The sequence below is a fragment of the Somniosus microcephalus genome, chromosome 3 (assembly GCF_052327205.1).
Source record: "Somniosus microcephalus isolate GS21.2 chromosome 3, FLI_Smic_1.0, whole genome shotgun sequence".
Lineage (NCBI taxonomy): Eukaryota > Metazoa > Chordata > Chondrichthyes > Squaliformes > Somniosidae > Somniosus > Somniosus microcephalus.
In genome coordinates, this window is record NC_140989.1 from 203,853,335 (window position 1) to 203,859,445 (window position 6,111).

Below are 6,111 nucleotides of genomic sequence, written 5' to 3' on the forward strand. Positions count from 1 at the left end.
CCCCTGCTCCTTCAGGAGGAGCGAGTTCTTTGGGTCCCCCGGGCCCGAGCCCGGCCGCGGGTTCTGGCATTACCGCCTCGGCGGTTGCGGCCACAGGCTCGGCCACGAGGGCCCCCCCCACTCCGCACTCCGCGATTAGCGCGGCGACGCTCTCCGGCGTCAGGGGCTCCATGTTGTGGGGGACGCCCTCCGCGGGGGGACCCACCCCACGGTTTCGCGTCTTGTCCCGCGCCTTCTTTCGGACGGGACCTCCCTCCTCCCCCCCGCCGGAGGCCAGGATGGCATCGACCTCCGACGACGACCGCGCCCCGGTAGCGTTGGATCGAGCGGGGGCGCGGCTAGACCCGGAGAGAGGAGCGGCGGCGGCGCCAGCCTTGGCCACGGCAGATGACTTGGCGGCCTTGGAGGCGGGGCAGTTTTTGCGCACGTGCCCCACCTCCCTACAGGCGTGGCACCGCACGCCGTCCGTCGTCCAGAAGACGCGGTACGAGGTCCCCCCGTGGAGGACCGTGAAAGCCCCGTCCGTCTCCCCCTCCCGCGCCAGCTGGATAAAGGCCTGGCGCCGGAAGGAGAAGACATGGCGAAGGCTGCTCTCCCGGAGTCCGAGCGGGATCGGGGAAATCCCCGACCTCACCTCCCCGAGTTGGCGTAGGTGGGGGAGGAGGAGCTCACAGGTGATATAGGGCGGGACGTTCGACAAAACCACCCTCTGCGCGGTGGCCTCCAGCGGGTCCACCGGCAGGAAAGTCCCGCCCACGGTGAGCCCCTGAGCGATGGCCAGGGCCACCGCCCGCTCGGACTGCAGGAAGAAGACAGCCTTCCCATACATTTTTGAGGCGGCGACTATGGCCGGAGGGCCGACAACCCCGGCCATAGCCTTGACGCACGCCTCAATAGTCATGTCGGGGTGGGTGTAGCTCTTCACCCCGAGCTTGACGGTCATCAAGCGGAACGGCGACGGGGCAGCAGCAGCAGCGGGAGCGGCCGAGGCTTTGGCCGCCGCCGCCGCATAAGTTCTCGCCGGCCCCGTCGCCGCCGCGGATGTAGATGCCATAGTGGGGTGGATCTTAAAAAAGAGCTACACACACCCCAAAAGTCACAGGCCTGAAGGTGTTAATGGCCTCGGAAAAAGGGTCCTGAGCAGAGGGAGTGTAAATGTACTGGGCCACCTCTCCCCTTGATGGAATAAATTGGGAGGGGGCCCTTCCTTCCCTCTGCTCAATTGGTAATAATAAATAATAATAAGAGGTGCCTTTTGAGAGGCAGAGAGAGGACAAGGAGAGAGAAAGAGGGGGATGGGAAGGAGGGGGGGGGCCGCAAAGGCAGGGTCCCCGCTTAAGGTGTTGGTCGGTGGGTGGGCGTCGGCTGGGTGCACTCCCCCGATGGAAATACAAAGTCTTAAGCAGCTCTTCGGGCAGGGGGAGAAAGACGTCTTCACCTGGGCAGGCTGGAAAAAGCCCAGGCTCAGCCCACACCAGGTCTTCTCGGTGTAGAGGAAACAAACTTCACCTGGGCAGGCTCCAGCCAACCCAGGCCAGGCTACCGGCCCGTCTTCCTTCCTCCCCCCGCCTACAATGCAAAGTCTTTAGGGGAGTGCACAAAGACACCCACCTGCAGATGTTTGAAAGTTGCAGCAGCTCCTCCCCTCCTTCCGAGTTGTAGCTGAGTGGTATTCTCTCCCCTCTCTCCCTCTCCTGGGCTGGAGGCCAAGTTGGGAGGCAGTGATGGAAGGCCTCCTGTAGTTGTAAAACTGGCCTCCTCCTCTGTCCTCTACTCCTCCCTCTCCAGGCACCTCTGTAGTTGAAGTTGGTTGCTGGTAGTGGTGGCCTGGGGTCACTCCTTCCTCTCCACTCCCAGGCCAAGGCAACCACCACCTCCTAAGCAGCAGGAACAGCAACAGCACAACCTGCTCCACAGGCAGCAAGGAACAGACTGAGCACCTTCACTTGTCAGTCTCCTGTGTTAATTGTCCTAGTCTCTGGTGTTAATTGTTTCTCGTTCTCTGGTGTTAGTTTTTAATCAGCCTGTTAGCTGTTTATGGTTTTCTTGGTATATAAGTTCTGTTGTTGTTTCACTCAGTGCTCAGTCCTCACTAGGGTGAACCAGGGAGTTAGTCTTGACAACGTTCCTTGTCTTGACTAGGTTCTCTGTGACTAGCCTTTCTTCTATGGCAGCTTGCCTTCACAAGCTGGCTGCCATAGTTCTCTCGAGTTATGTATCTAAGTCTGTGTTCTAGTTCTCTTGAGCTATGTATCTAAGTCTGTGTTCTAGTTCTCTTGAGCTATGTATCTAAGTCTGTGTTCTAGTTCTCTCGAGTTATGTATCTAAGTCTGTGTTCTAGTTCTCTCGAGCTATGTATCTAAGTCTGTGTTCTAGTTCTCTCGAGTTATGTATCTAAATCTGTGTTCTAGTTCTCTTGAGCTATGTATCTAAGTCTGTGTTCTAGTTCTCTTGAGCTATGTATCTAAGTCTGTGTTCTAGTTCTCTCGAGTTATGTATCTAAGTCTGTGCCATAGTCCTCTTGAGCTATGTATCTAAGTCTGTGTTCTTGTCTCTGGATTTAAGATGTCTTTACTGTTAAGTTGCTTGTCTTGGTAAGGTGCTGTTTGGACTAGCGTGCTATGTGGGAGCCGTTGGGATCTTGTCTTGAGCCTTGCATTGATAAGCCGATTACCCTCGGGGTAGCTTGTCTGGAGTTGTGCCTCGGCAAGCCGGTTGCCCCTTGTGGTAGCTTGTTGCAAGCTCAGTATAGACAAGTGGGCTTCCTCATGGAAGCTGTCCTGCGTTCCTATCTTGACTAGCTGTCTTGTAACTTGTCTCTAGTTCTTATGTATGCTTCTGTCTCTGTCTCGAGTTCTCTTGTCTCTAGTTCTTATGTATACTGCTGTGTCCCTTGTGTTAATCTGGTTATGTGTAAATCTAGTAAAGTTCAAACAAAGTACTGTATTTGTCTCTTGTCTGGTTTCTGCATTTGGGTCCAGAACCTACCTTTGCCTGGAGAGCACGGCCTCGTATTTATACGGCCCCGTGGCTCCCCAACCCTGACAGTAGGACTGAGCCATACATAGACTCGGCAGAAACCAACCGGCTAAGGTTTGAAACTCTCGCGTTAAAATTTCAAGTTCTCTTAGGCGATATAAATTCTCGAGTTAAATTTTCTAGTTCTCTTAGGTAATTTTTTGAGTCTCCTAGGAGTAAGACTCCCACTGTGTTAAAATTTCAAGTCTCCTGTGTTTAAATTTTTGTGTGAACTTTCGAGTCTCCTGGGCCTTCATAGTGTTAAACTTTCAAGTAAAATTTGAGTCTCCTGGGTTGTTACTGTATTTAGACCCCCAGGTGAACTCTCAAGTCTCCTGGGCCTCTATTGTGTTAGACCCCCCAGGTGAATTCTCAAGTCTCTTGGACCTTCATTGTGTTAGAATTTCGAGCAAACTTTCAAGTTTTCTGGGCCTTTGTTATATTTTCAAGTCGACCTCTCAAGTTTCTTGGGCCTCTACTGTTAGACCCCCAGGTAAAGCTCTCAAGCTTCCTGGGCCTCTACTGTGTTAAACCCCAAGTAAATTTTCAAGTCTCTTGGGCCTCTACTGTTAGACCCCCAAGTAAATTCTCAAGTGTCCTGGGCCTTCTGTGTTAAATCCCAAGTAAATTTTCAAGTTTCCTGAGTCTCTATTGTGTTAGAATTTGAGAACTTTCAGGTCTCCTATGTTAAATTCAAGTGAATTTTCAAGGCTACTGGACCATTACTGTGTTAAACTTTCAAGCTCTTCCTGGGCCTTCTGTGTTAAATCCCAAGTAAATTCTTAAGCTTCCTGGGCAAATTAAATTCTCAAGCTTCCTGGGCAAATTAAGTTTTCAAGTTCTCTGGGGCAAATGACTCCCCCCTGTGTTTCTGTGTTTAATTCTCGAGTTCCCTAGGAAGAAGACCCTGTTGTGTTTTGTTATTCTTCTGGACAAGTTAAACTTTTGAGCTCTACTGGATAAGACATTCTCGAGTTCTCCTGGACTATTGAATTCTCAAGCTCTCTTGGACAAGTTAAATTCTCGAGTCTTCGCCCTTCTTGGATCCCTTTGGAATATAATCCATTGAGCGTGTTAACTTTGGAGAATGATGACTCTGTTGCTTACAAAGATTTTGGTCATATGATTGCCACGACATGTCCCTGCCGCTAGTGGATGAAGAGGATGATTTCGTCTTTAGATTTCTGAACATCTGTAGTTTGTGAAAAGTTGGAATGGAAGATATCATTGCTTGAGAAGCTAAGAAGATTCGCCATGTGTACTAAAACAGACTTTCAGTTTTTTGACTTGGTTCTAAATGCCCTGGAGGGTGTGTGGCTGTCTCTGTTTTACACGTTTGACTTTGGATTGATCTAGCCTAAGCCTTTTCAGTCTTTCCCCCCACTTGGGTATCTATACCACTAATTCAGAAGTTTAGAGAATTTAAGTATTTTGCCCTATGTTCATTTAAATCAGCGCCCAGTGTCTTAGCGCCCAGTGTCTTAGCGCCCAGTGTCTTAGCGCCCAGTGTCTTAGCGTCCAGTGTCTTAGCGCCCAGTGTCTTTTGTGTTTAGTGTCCTGTGCGTCTCTCGAGCCCTGTGTTTGGAACGTCAGGAGCCGTTCCTTGGGGAGGGGGTCCTGTGAGGGTGCCAGTCAGTTCCTTTTTGTAACCTCTAGATGGCACCTTCACTTGTTTTGTTCCTTTGTTAATTGTCCTAGTCTCTGGTGTTAATTGTTTCTCGTTCTCTGGTGTTAGTTTTTAATCAGCCTGTTAGCTGTTTATGGTTTTCTTGGTATATAAGTTCTGTTGTTGTTTCACTCAGTGCTCAGTCCTCACTAGGGTGAACCAGGGAGTTAGTCTTGACAACGTTCCTTGTCTTGACTAGGTTCTCTGTGACTAGCCTTTCTTCTATGGCAGCTTGCCTTCACAAGCTGGCTGCCATAGTTCTCTCGAGTTATGTATCTAAGTCTGTGTTCTAGTTCTCTTGAGCTATGTATCTAAGTCTGTGTTCTAGTTCTCTCGAGTTATGTATCTAAGTCTGTGTTCTAGTTCTCTCGAGTTATGTATCTAAGTCTGTGTTCTAGTTCTCTTGAGCTATGTATCTAAGTCTGTGTTCTAGTTCTCTCGAGTTATGTATCTAAGTCTGTGCCATAGTCCTCTTGAGCTATGTATCTAAGTCTGTGTTCTTGTCTCTGGATTTAAGATGTATTTACTGTTAAGTTGCTTGTCTTGGTAAGGTGCTGTTTGGACTAGCGTGCTATGTGGGAGCCGTTGGGATCTTGTCTTGAGCCTTGCATTGATAAGCCGATTACCCTCGGGGTAGCTTGTCTGGAGTTGTGCCTCGGCAAGCCGGTTGCCCCTTGTGGTAGCTTGTTGCAAGCTCAGTATAGACAAGTGGGCTTCCTCATGGAAGCTGTCCTGCGTTCCTATCTTGACTAGCTGTCTTGTAACTTGTCTCTAGTTCTTATGTATGCTTCTGTCTCTGTCTCGAGTTCTCTTGTCTCTAGTTCTTATGTATATTGCTGTGTCCCTTGTGTTAATCTGGTTATGTGTAAATCTAGTAAAGTTCAAACAAAGTACTGTATTTGTCTCTTGTCTGGTTTCTGCATTTGGGTCCAGAACCTACCTTTGCCTGGAGAGCACGGCCTCGTATTTATACGGCCCCGTGGCTCCCCAACCCTGACATAGACCAAGTGCCTAGTAGTTTCCTTATGTCAAGTCATACTCAGAGAGTGTGTCATCATCAAAGAGCAATACTCCAAGAGCCTGCCACCATCAAAGAGTAATAATCCAAGAGAGTGTGTCATCTCAAAGAGTAATCCTCCGAGCGTGTGTCATCATCAAAGAGTAATACTCTGAGAATGGGTCATCATCAAAGAGCAATACTCCGAGAGTCATAGAGTCATAGGCCTAGAAATTGGGTTTCGGCGCAGCGACGGCTTTAGCGCCGGAAGTTAGTGCCGGAGCTAAGTCGCGCTGGGCGGGCCAAAAATTCAATAGTTCTGCGCCCAAACGGCTGCCGGCGCTGCTGAGAGCTGTTTGCGCCTGAAAACTGGCGCTACGCACTGAATATCGGCGCTATTGTGGCGCTGCGGCGCCCGCTGTGGTGCGGC

At 50.1% G+C, this 6,111-nt stretch overlaps 1 long non-coding RNA gene across 1 annotated transcript; it reads left to right on the forward strand.

The window, feature by feature from the left end:
* The first annotated feature begins 1,976 nt into the window (after positions 1–1,976).
* Positions 1,977–5,582, forward strand: LOC147121678 (uncharacterized). Its single transcript, XR_015077595.1, has 2 exons — positions 1,977–4,534; positions 4,572–5,582. It is a non-coding gene; the product is annotated as an uncharacterized LOC147121678 (long non-coding RNA).
* Positions 5,583–6,111: the final 529 nt, after the last annotated feature.